General features: G+C 31.1%; 1 long non-coding RNA gene across 4 annotated transcripts in view; it reads left to right on the top strand.

Moving 5' to 3' along the window:
• Positions 1 to 3,056: 3,056 nt before the first annotated feature.
• The window catches only part of LOC111641711, an 85,893-nt gene continuing 75,951 nt past the window's right edge, over positions 3,057 to 12,998 (top strand). The window contains exons 1-3 of one of the 4 annotated variants that reach the window (XR_002759454.1): positions 3,057 to 3,241; positions 3,662 to 3,793; positions 6,467 to 6,574. This is a non-coding gene — a long non-coding RNA (uncharacterized LOC111641711). Of the gene's footprint in view, positions 3,242 to 3,661; positions 3,798 to 6,466; positions 6,575 to 12,998 lie in introns of all 4 variants that reach the window. The other 3 variants (XR_002759455.1, XR_002759453.1, XR_002759452.1) reach the window with 3 other exon arrangements.

Genomic DNA, 12,998 nt, shown 5'->3' on the forward strand with positions numbered 1-12,998 from the left:
AGTCTATTGCTGTTGGCTGACGGGTCGATGGCAGACAGACGAAAGGTTTTTTTCCCCCGTAACCATCATCGTCTCTCTTATAGCATTACAGCAGGGAAGGTATAGAACTGACTCACAATACTAGAAATGTCACAATTATACCGGCAAAATCAAAAATAAAACACAACAAAATCATAAATTGTAATCAAGTAAGTAATTATTAAAACAGGAATAATAAGTTATATACGACATTCGGAATATGAAATTCTTCTTCATTAATATGAAACTACAAAGTAACAGAAGCAATTTTAAGCGATAACGCTAAAAAAACGTATTCATTTACAGAAAAATAATTAATGAGACGGAAATTCTGTAAGGAAAAAAATATTATAGAAACATTTTAGATTTTGTCACCGAGACAAATTTATTACGCGTATGTCTCATATTTCTAAATTTAAAGAGGCCAACTACAAACAGATTTTGATAAATTCATTCATTCGATTAAGTTTCATTATTCTCGGCATGTCCCACTACATTCATCACCTGTATAGAAAAGCTCTCAGCTGCGTATAGGTAAACGGCGCTACAAATATAAGACGACGCCAGCGTGACTAGTCTTTGATCATGTGACATGAAGCACCACCTGTACTTTCAGATACCGTTAGATACTTTGACCTTGGAAGATCAGCCAGTCTCATCTAACAAATTTAAAATAAGTGTGAAACCGTGGCCGTATCGATCTTAAAAATATTCCTTCAATGTGTTGAAATAAAATATTTTATGACTGTATATTTCAGACGTCATCATAGCTCCAATGACGCAATCTTGTTTTGGTAACGGAACAAATAAACTTGTAATAATCGATAAACTAGAGTTTCGGTGTTCAAGAAGGAAACCGTGCAAATCACAAGTTCATAATTATTCCCCGCACTTTATTAAACATATTTAAATAGAATTTTCGAAATAATTTAAAGGTATCCGATATCGTGTAGCATTCACCATTATATAAAATTCACCGCTGTTTAACGTTGACAAACATGGCACTTCCTACTGAAATGTTATAAGTGAAAGAATTCTATACTGAGAAAATATAAGAATTTTATTTCAAATCTATGTAATTATCACGAAATCTCACTTAAGAGTGCATGTAATGTAAACTGAGAAGAAAGAATGTACAGTACATAAAAGTTATCGGTTGTCAATACCGTCCGGTGAGTCACTGGCCTATCCATACTTATAAATTTGTTAAAAACGTGATTGTGAAACTTATTTTCAAAGCTTATCTTCATTGGTTATTAAGAAAAACCGAAATAGTGAAGTATAAAATTGTATATATCAATTTAGAAGATGTCCGATTAACAGAAACGTCTAGCCAGGTAGATGAAGTGAGGATTACGTAACCCACCAGGCTATCCGAGTCGGTACGACGTCAAAACGAGGGATTACAGTGGATCTAGGCCAGCATCTCGGAGAGGGCATCCCAGAGAATCGATAGACCACGGACATCAACTTTCGAAACCGCTGTCTTCACCTCCCGTCGCCCGAAAAACACTGATAGCAACGTCACTGGTGACGTAGGAAGACCGTCTGCAGTCTGTGACGTGCGCGGGGTAAACGAACAACGACGCAGCAGTGTTTACAGCGGTTGTGACGTCACGCGGATAGACATGGCGCACCAGATGCTACGCCAGTCGCCCCGAGAACGCTTGATATAATAGCATAAACATTGCCTATCAATCAGACGTATTAATACGTAAGAATGGTGGAATAAATTGGCATGGGCCAAATATAACTCTTTCGTACGAAAGTTTGCACTTTTTATACGAAATATTATTAAAGTATAAAGGTCGGGCGCGTTAGTTAAAAATAGAAACCGTCATTGTCCGTCTCTCGATTTACCCTTGGAAGATTAATTAACGCGATATTAATTAATATAATCATCTGGACACAAATCAAAATCGACAAGTGAGCCTGGTCTCAGAGTCCAATGACGCCATTATTGTTGTTACTACGCCTCAATGTCCTATCGTGTTTTCGATTGGATTTCAAAATAAGTCATCTTTAATGGTGAGATTAACGGATAAAAATAAGTTTGGCAAATGTTGGGTGCTAAAGTAAAAGAAGAAAACATAGTATCACGTGCGTTTAGCAAACGCCCCCTCCCCTAGCACACGACTACAACAGCTGATGAGTTTTACCCCCACACTTATCTACATCGGTTGGGCATTTCCGTATAGCCGTTAGAATAAATGAAATGTAACGAAATAGGAAAGAAATGTACTCACGTTTCAACCTACTGCTGTCCAGGTAGTAAAGCTGTTGTTCTCCCTTTGTCCAGTCCGCCTGCTTGGCTAGCAGCACCGTGTTCTCGGGGGCATCCATGGACGGCTGCCTCCTGCGCTGCTCGGACTCCGTGCTGTCAATGCTGGCCAGCACCATGGAAGATGAAAAGATGCATTCAGCACACTCGTTGTCCAACACACCAACACACACAATATATATCAAATATACAGAAATATAAAGAAACAAGAATATTAAATGCAAAACTGGCGATCCGTGATATATACAACGCGCACTCCAAGATACACCGACAGAGCTTTTATCCACAATAACGTCGTCACATAGAAAACCACACAAGGCCACACACTACCACCATCACCATTAGATTCCGTGGGATAAAAAGGCGAACGAGACGAAGGGGACGACAGAGAGGGGGACCCGATTTGCCGTCCTCCGGGGAGACAAGCAGGCAGAAGTACGTCGTCGTTTGGAGCTGGCGTTGGTCGGATCGATAGTGGCACACAACTAGAGAGGAACGTACGCCGACCTCCAGTAGGCTGGACACGACATGGTGGACGTCGTCATAATACACTTCTCTCCACCGTAATGGCTGTCGATAGTCTACGGACGTCAACTTTTCACTGGCAGAAATTTGTTCGTAATACTGATTATCGATCGTATATAATATTTCCCGGTCCGAAGCAGAATATTCCTATGGGTTGTGATCGCAGGAAGCAGCGAGTCCACACGACCCAAAGCTTGGCTACGTTGTGTTTTGCCGTGGGTGGAGCCTCGCTGCTTGCGGGACTGCGTCGAATCGTCTCCATTCGCTATTGGTTAACGCTGGCGTCCCTCCAGGCGGCGCTCTATGACGATGCCAAACCAACTCTACTCCCGCGATACTGAAACAAGGAGCAATGCCTATTCACTCTTTTATTAAACTTACCTTCCCGGACTCTAAACCTCTTCTTTCATATTCCCGGTAAGTTCTATTTTTTAAATATATATTGTTTTATCTCTAGTACACTTCTATCATCCTCCAATATACAAAACTTTCTCGTAAAAAATTATTAATGCTGTAAGTCTCTATTTAATTATAATTTTTCTTCTTTTTCAAAACCTTTTAATTGTAAATAGTAAAACATAAGAAGTATTATATTTAGACATTAAATCTTTTAATAATAATAAATTTCTTCACTTGAAGCTAATGTGATGCTAATTAGAATTTTGAAATTTCTTATAAAAATACATGCTATATTTCAATAAAATGGGCAGAAACTTTAAAATATTTGCAAATAAACAGAATAATTATACAGTATTATTTTAATTCTCTAGTTGCAGTTACTACTAGAAGTTTTTATTTTTCTGAAGAGTTTTTATATTTCTAAATTTTTTTCAATAGATACCATACAAAATATTTTGTCTTCACTTAACATAAACAAGAATCATTCGAGTCTGCATTTAAAGCAAGTAATGAGACTGTAATTAGAACACACTTTCTGAAAGATGGATTAGATGTTAAAAATTGGAAAATGTAAGTATGTGAATATCAATATTTATTCTTTTTTACATTAATAAAATTAGAGCAAATATATATTATTTTTTAAAAGAAAATCCATAATTTCTTATAAAAAAATAATAAAGTAAACAAACAACAGTTTAGATACAATTATTTATATTTAATATGTCTCTATTAGAAAAGTGATGCTAAAGTGCAGAAGTCTACAGTAACTTAATAACAAAAAGTTCACTTTCTAATTTTTGTAAACTAAGTTGTTTGTTTGTTTGTGCTATTCGAAGAGAGCTTTAAGAATCTGGTAACAATCAAATGTTGCTCCGCAAAATACTTTTTGGCTTTTAACTGCTTACCCAAATTTATTAGCCAAAGTTATTACTTTTTAAAATATAAAAATTTTAATAATATAATTTTTAAAAACTAATTTCAAAATTATTCAAATTCAAATATTTTATTAAACTGAGATGATGTCATTTAAAAAAATTCATATTATACTACATATGTTAAGTTTAATTGAATTTTTGGAATTCTCACAAGATAAATCTGTTCATTTTTATATTCAGCTTAAAATATATTGGAAGATTTCTAATATCAAAACATTATTATATTTTTTCGTCAAATTTATTCCTTTCAATATGTACAATTATAATTTTAATGAAATGAAAATTGCAGTCACTTATGCATATAAAACAATTTTTATTATGTACCAGTACCTAATAAAATACTATATATCAGCATTAGAAAATTACTGATAAAAAATTATGAATAAGAATATTTCTAATTTGATGTTTATAAACTACATCCTGAGAAAATTTCAAAACAGAATAAAACAAATTGTTTTAAAAAAGTGAGTATTTCATTTGCACTTTGAGGGGAAAAAAGGGTAATTTTTATTTTCAAATGAAAAAGTTTCTCTTCAAAGTGTATTAAAAAAATGTTTCGTTTTTGAAATTCATATTTTCAATTTAATATTTAAGTCTGATTAATTTAAATGTTTACTAAAATTATACATTTTGTAAATGTTGCATTGAATTTAAAATTTTTAAAACATTCATTTGTAGTAAATTGCTCAAAAATATTGGAAATTATAATTTCAATGAAAAATTTTATACTGAGAGAGAATTATTGAAAATTTTTATAATTAAAAATGTCTTAATAAAAAAAGCTTTTCTTTAATAGTAAAATTAATTCTAATTTTATTTATGATAAATGTAATGACTTATTAAAAAAGATATACAGATAATCCTTATATAATATAGTGGTTAGATTCCACAGAAATGTTGCATTATAAAAATTGCATTATATCAGACTCACATTACATATAAAAAGTATTATAGGTTTATGTTCCAAAACAATTTTTTTAATATAAATTTTATCTATCATCTAAAACAAACAGTTTTATTTAAGAAAATTCATTAAAAAAACATGAATTACAAAACAAAAGTAAGCTTATAAAAAATTTCATAAAATAAAGAATTGTAAATAACAATCTTTCATTGCACACAAAAAATAAATCTTAGTACTATAGTCTTCACTATTGTCTTCCAAAAAAAACATTTCATCAATATTCTTTATTTGCAATGGTCAGATGTCTTTATCACTTGAAACCTTTTGAACATGCTATAACTTTCTACTTTGGATTATTCTGCTGGTTTAGTCTTCCAGAAATTGGTTGAGTCCAGTGAGTGCTTTTTTGCAATTGTTTTTTAACTGTCTTATATGGTTCCAAACAAATTTCTAATTGTCTTTGAATAAGAATATTGAAATCATATGAACTCATATTGAAATCATATTGTACAAGGGTTACAACTATTTTATGTAGTTGATATTATAAAATATCATCTTTCATATTATCCTGCTTAATATATTTTATAATTAAACCTGATGGCCAAACTATCAGGCATATATTTTGATTTGGCATATTACTTATGTATCTTTTGTAAATGATATATATTATAATTTTATCCTTTATTTATTTATGAATTGAAACTGCAAGGTAAACAATATTCAATAAAGACATTGTCACAATGCTGGGCTCAATTTTTAATCATATTTTTTATTTATTTATTTAAAATATATTCTCTCCACCTCAAATTAGTAATGTCTTGTCCCTGTACATCATGCTTTTCCTTTAACAGTAGTCATGCCTGTCATCTATTAACTGCTTTCAGGGTAAAATTTTTTAATCATAATAACGTGACTTTCAGTTTGCATTGGAAGTTCATGTGTAATTAATTGGGACCTCCTGCCCCTAAGGGTTCCATATCTGGTCTCATCTTTCATCTATTTAACTCTGTTCTAGAGATTGGAAAGATGGATGGATGGTGGGAATTTATAGATCTGCAATTTTTTCAAATTGCAGCACAATAAAATTGAAAAGTGTGAAAAATGAACAAGTTTTATTTTATTTGTAGATCTAGTAGATGAGTTTTATTATAATATCAGATTAAGAAGGTTTCTACTCTTGATTATTTCAAATGGAATTATTAGCTAATAATGGGAATTATAATATTTATTTCAAAGCAATTTAACATAATTCATATAAACTTCTTAGTTTCATATAATTTTTCTTTCTTTTTAGTGGTCTGTTTAGTTTTATTCTTGTATAATTATACAAAACAATTTTGAAATAAGTATTCTGCATATTCTGAGAAAGGAATGATCAAAATAAACATTTTTTACCAACACTAGGTCTGCATCAGACTGCAGATGGCAACAGTATTGGAATTTCCTGTTGGCTGTTTCCTGGGGCTCAGTTCTGCCATGTTTGTCTCGTGTTTGTTGAGTAATGCAGTACTGGTGAGTAGCAAACACTGGTTTCATTGTGTTGTGATGATCAGAACAAAATTACATATGAAGCAGTTACATGAAACAAACTCACCAACATGCATTGGCATAATGCATGTTGGTGAGTTTGTTTCATGTACTAGAAGCAGCTAGCACACTATGCAGTGCATGCTACTTGTCATGAGCAATTTCCGGTGAGACATCTGAACAAATACTTGCACATTTTTCAATCTGGATCAACATTTCAAAGAGAAGGGAACACTTCACAGGAATCATAATGAACAAAATTAAAGCAGGCACTTTGAACAATTGTTATGAATTCTGCACATGTTTCTTTTGAATCAATAAACTGTTGCCATCTCTTTGCTGGATTTTCCATGCATTCCACTGATAGTGCTCTAACTGCAGATCATGCAACATGGACTGACTACCATCTGACATTATCACTTGTCATTATGTGACAGTAATGCCTCTACAGCAGTGTTTTTCAACCTCTGGTCCACAAACAAATTTTTCCAGTCTACAGAAAAATATTTGACAGTACTGATGCTGGCACAGTTAATTATGTGTGACATTTAAATAATAATCTATAGTTACTTTACGTACTTTGTTGCATACAATAACTCTATGTAAACTGTTTATGCTTATTAATAAACATAATTCATTGTTGCATATAATTATTGGTCCACATAAAATTATCTATAATTTTACTGGTTTACGATGATTAAAATATTGAAAAACACTGCTTTTCAGCACTTAAAGTGATTACAAACAAATATTTTTTATCAATACACTAACATTCCTTGGCATTTGTACACTTACTGTATTTCAGAATCCTGTATGAAAGATTGATATTAAATTATGATGTAAAAAATCTCCATCTGAAAATACATGTTTTTTTTTTAATCAAATGCATATATTATTTAAAAACTACATTTAATTTTGTTTTTACATGGCCAATATGTTTCTGAAAAATTCATGTAAAAAGATATTGTCCATATGGATAAATGGAAGATTAGCTCTAGATCTTAAAAACCAGTAAAAATAGGATAAGCCAATTAATATAATAGGACATGTTTAAACAAAATACTTCAGTTTTAGTTAATGAATCAATGGAGGACAATTGTAACTTACTTATCAGCTAAATGTAATAAATTTATAGTATTTATATGAATGGAAATAATGACAGGGTGATAAAACACATGTTATTAAACAAGTTTTCAAGATATAAATAACTGTTTCATTCAATCCTGACAAAAATTAAATTGACTTAACAGAAAGTACTTGAATGAGAATTAAATTTATTTCTATTTTGAAAAGTTGCTTAATGGCACCTGTTTATCACCTTGTTGTCATTTTCTGATTTATATGTGTTTCTCTTTTGCATTTCCATGAATTTTACTTTAATTTTATTTTTTATTCAATTTTGTCAGTTAAACCAAAATACTTCTAGCTTTTAATACCAAATGGAAAATAAAAACTATTTTGTATTGAAAGATTGGATTGTATTGATGGGATGAGATAACACAACACATGAGCAATCTATCCTGGAAAGGGTGCCTTTGGGACAACTTTCCAACTTTCTAGTTGGTCCAGGTTTTGTACCTGACCATAATCTGGTCATATGGTGTCTTCCAGGATTTCTTTGTGTGTTATAACACCTGAATAGGGCTTTTTGGGACAACTTTCCATAGAAAGTTGTCCCAAACTACTGGTGTTCAGTGGTGTTATTCAGTTAGCCACTGGTGGGCTCTGTATTGAAAACAATCAGGAGAAACAATCATACAAACAAATCATCAAACTTTGATTTAAATTTTTTTCTGACTGCTTCAATTGAAAAGTAAATCAGAATGAAAGATTGTCACCACACATGTTCCAATAAGTTGTAAAAAAGGCAGTCAAATCTTAAAATTTACTTCATAGTGTATAGCAGCCTTCAATTCAAACTTTAAGAATATTTCTTTAAAAAAAAGAGCAATTTTCTAGAAAAAGAACTAAATATTTTCTTCTTTGAATTAAATTCAAATGGAGATCTTTTTAAAGATGTGTTTAGTTGATCTAAAATTGTGTAAAATAGAATTGAATTGTTCCACATGTTTTAAATCAAAATCATGTAAAAACAGAATTGGGTGCTAAGAAATATATATATTTTTTTATTTTAGATCATATAAATCACATTTTAAAGAATACAAATATCTTTTAAAAGCTGAAATTTTTTGAATAAAATTACATAACTGATAAATTGGGCTGAAATTATTTGTTCTGTGTGTTAAGTTAGTGTTAGAAAAGTATATCTCATATTTTTCCCCTAATGAATGTAACAGTTTGCATAAAAGTTATGCAATTAGCATTTTGTATTAGGTAAAGTTATCACTTTTATAAACTTCTTCAATTAACTCAATTTTCAAATAATTACACTTATTCTTGCATATTTGTTTTGTCTTTTTTATATCATCAAATATTTCAATTCAAAATTTATTTAGATTATTTTCAGAATATACTCTAACACAGAATTTATTAAGTACAGGAATTTGCAATATCTATAATACCTAAATAACAATTAAAATAATATTCTATATTATTATAAAATAGAACATGAATATAAGTGAAATATTTAAATGTTTCTTTTAATTTCTTTATTTATACTTTATTGTATATTGTTATAAAAATATTTTACAAAATTTCTTATAAACAACACATGTTATTTGCATTTTTTTTTTCTATCTTAACATAAAAAAACTATTATAACAATAATATATTAATTATTTCATTAAATGCTTCGATTCAAAAGTCATCCAGAATGATCATACTTTCAATATTAACAATTATATATATATACTAGCTGCAAGATCCCGCTTTGCTGGGTTTTTATTTGTATGTAATAGTATAGTTTTTTATATATATATAAAAGACTGTTTTTCTAAGTAATCTAGAATCTAGCTGCAAGGACCCGCTTCGCTGGGCAAAAAGTAACGATAGTGAAGATTAAGATAATTACATTATAGCTAATCTTACCCATTTTCACAGAATGCAAGAATTAGGTCCCCCGTTTCCAGACTAATTAGAGAATTTTTACGTTTAGTCAAACGAACTATTTTCAACGTTTCTGGAACGTTTACAATCGTTCTATAATCGAACCAATATTCGAATTTTATGTTCGAATTTAATTCGAACAAATTCGAACAAAACATTCGAAATAGAAAGCCACTTTCAACCACTTTCAGCCTCATATCTCCCGCACCCTTATAGCTATCGAGACGCAACCACCCCTATGCACGAATGGAGACTTGGGGCTACCACCACATACAAACACCATTCACGTGCGATGTGTAGTTTTGGCGAAAAAGTGAGATATAGGGACATACATGTCCATATATATATATATAGATATAGATGTATAGTTGTTGCTCTAACTACATAAATAATTTTTCAACTGTTCTTGCATCTTGTATTTTTAGCATTTGGTGATAAGTATTTCTAATTTTATATTGTGTCAATATTGAACTTCTTTTTCAAAATACATATTTTTAAAATACCTAAAAAATTGACATAAAAGTTAAAATAACTATTCTAGTATTTTTATTTCTCTTCTAATGATTTTGCCATATTTATATAAAGTTTAGTTTGCTTTATCTACTACTAATATACTTCTGTCTTGACTTCCTCTTTATTTTTGTTTTATTTACAGTATACAAAAGTGTATTTTTCATAATTATGTATTTATTAATTTTCATATTACTTAAATAATTTTTCTTATATTTGTGTTATGATTTTCGTTTTTACAAGTTATTGTTTACTGTTGTCACTTGTACATTACCTTTTTCTGAAATTTTTTTATAGTGTATAGCATTTTTTCTGTACAATTATCTGTTAATTTTCCTCTATCATCTATACTGTACTTGTTTTTAACTATTTTTATTTTTTTCATTAAATTATGTATTTTTAAATCATAAAATCATACTCATACTGTAAATTTGCATTAATATTTAATAATGTAAATTTTATTACTGAAAAATATGTACATTTTTAGAATAAGGCAGTTACACAAATATTACTTATCTTAAAAAAATATGCTTATGTTTAAAATATAAAATAGAAATGAAGTAAACATGGAAATACACTGAAACAAAAAAAGAAGAAACAAACACATTATAAGTTATAATATATCCTAGATTTACAATGATTTATTTATATTTAATTTGGACACTCTAAGTTTGAAAACTCTCTGGTTATCTCTGTCATCTTCCTAAGAACCCAGAAAAATTTCATATTTCATTGTAAATAAAAATATATTAAAAGTATTTTATCATATTTAAATCCAGTTTCTTTAAGATATATAAAAAGTTTTATAAAATTCATGATTTGCATCAAAATATTCTTTAAACCTTGTCTAAACAAAAATAATAGCTTAATTGTTTTTTACAGAATAAAAGGAACTAATAATTGCATTTATTAGGGCCGTCTTAACAGCTTAATGGGCCCCAGGAAAAGCTGAGCCCATAATGCTAAACAGTGTACTGGGACCACTATGACAACAACTCACAGGAATAAAAATGTACATGGTCAATAAAATTAAATATATATTTATTTTATTGGCAATTCCAACAAAATCATTGTTGAAACATTAAAAACATGTGCAACAACAACTAACCAACATGATAAATGTTTGAACAATACCATGCTTGAAAAACACACTGATACTCAGTGACAAGTACTGAACTTGTTCAGTGCCAGTGTGTATCAGGAATAATACAAAGCAGAAAAGAACTTAAATTAGCAATTAGTGAAGTAACTATATGCCTTTGGTACATGTGTCATATATGATACAAGATGCATTGAAGGGATAATTATCATACACAGATTAGAATGGGACTCCTATGCTCAAGGGGCCCACAGGCAAGCACCCATCAGGCCCATGCATTTATTTTGGTAAAGTTTAGCAAAACAGACAATGTAGTTAATAAAAAGTGCCAGTAATGTCAAACAGTAGAAATTTTAAGTACAGTAATACCCCGAACTTACGCGATAGGTGGGACCGAGCAATAACCGCATAAGTCGAATTCACGTAAGTCGGGGTATAATTTCCCATATAAATACATACAAATAATTTTTAATTGGGGCCGGAGACTAAAGAAAACAATAATTTAGAAAAAAAATGTTTAATAAAATCTTACATAATACATATGTATAACAAATTATATTATTATACAATTTTTCATATTTACTTGATTATCACACCATAATTATAGCATCATTTCCATCTTGGCGATAATACCGTGATGTTTACGAATGATGTTTGAAGTTAAAGATTGAGCATTTTTTGCAGCTTCGAGAAATTTTTCTTTACCTTTTATAATTGTTCTCACTGTCGATTCCGGTAGATCAAACTTCTTTGCCAATTCACAAATTTTCATTTTTGTATCGAAGTCTTTAATAATGGGTACGTTCATAAAATCAAATGAGTTAAACGCATTAGTAACGAATCGTTCAAAAAGTCTAACGAAATTGGAATAGCAATGGCTTCATTCTCGCTTAACTCGTTCGACTTTACGAACGTACCCAATGTTAACTTTACATTCCAAAGATAAAGTTTTTCTTTTCTTGTTTGATGCGGAAGAATTAGTTCTACTTCGTTTGGATGACATATGAGGTAGTAGAGTCTCTCGAGTCTCCGTAGATATAACAAACACAGAAGTAAATAACACAAAATAAATTGTAGCTCTGTGTGGATTCCGCGCGACACGTCCGAACACGTAAGCCGAACAATAGTGCGGGGGGAGTGAGTAATTGACGGTTGCGTGGCGCTCAAACAAAAGACGAATCGACGAGATTTGAAAATCGCGTAAGTCGAGGTATTACTGTACCTTATACAAAGCATGTTCAGAAAGTAAGTGTATTGTGACCATAACGGGCTGTAATTTTTTTGGTTTTTGAGGGTTGGCAACACTAAGTGGTAGAGCGAGATCTCCTGATGGAGCGAGCATCACAGGAACACAGTAGTACATAAACTCTTGATGTAGTGTTCAGTTGTGTGAAAGATGTCAGTAAGAAATCCCGCCAAGTGCGAGCTATTTTGACTGATGAGTTGGTGCAAAAAATTGAAGAAACTGTTCGCGAAGACCACCGATTGACAGTGGATGAAATTTCTGCGATGTTTCCACAACTCTCCAGAACTCTCTTATACGAGACATGCACAGAACGCCCGTCCTCACACAGTCTTAGCCACCAAGGCGCTCTTAGACTCATTTGGTTGGGTTGTTTTGAACCCCTCCGCATTCCCCTGACTTGGCACCTTCAGATTATCATCTTTTCACCTCTCTGAAGGCACAAATGGGTGGAATTAAATTTTCAATCAATGAGCAGGTGCAGAAAGTGGTTCTGAAGTGGGGGAAGGAGCTGGCGGAAAAGTTCTTCAGGGAGGGCATAAAGAAGCTTG

This window comes from Centruroides sculpturatus, unplaced genomic scaffold (assembly GCF_000671375.1).
Source record: "Centruroides sculpturatus isolate CEXI.00-Female unplaced genomic scaffold, Cexi_2.0 scaffold52, whole genome shotgun sequence".
In the NCBI taxonomy this organism is placed as follows: Eukaryota; Metazoa; Arthropoda; class Arachnida; order Scorpiones; family Buthidae; genus Centruroides; species Centruroides sculpturatus.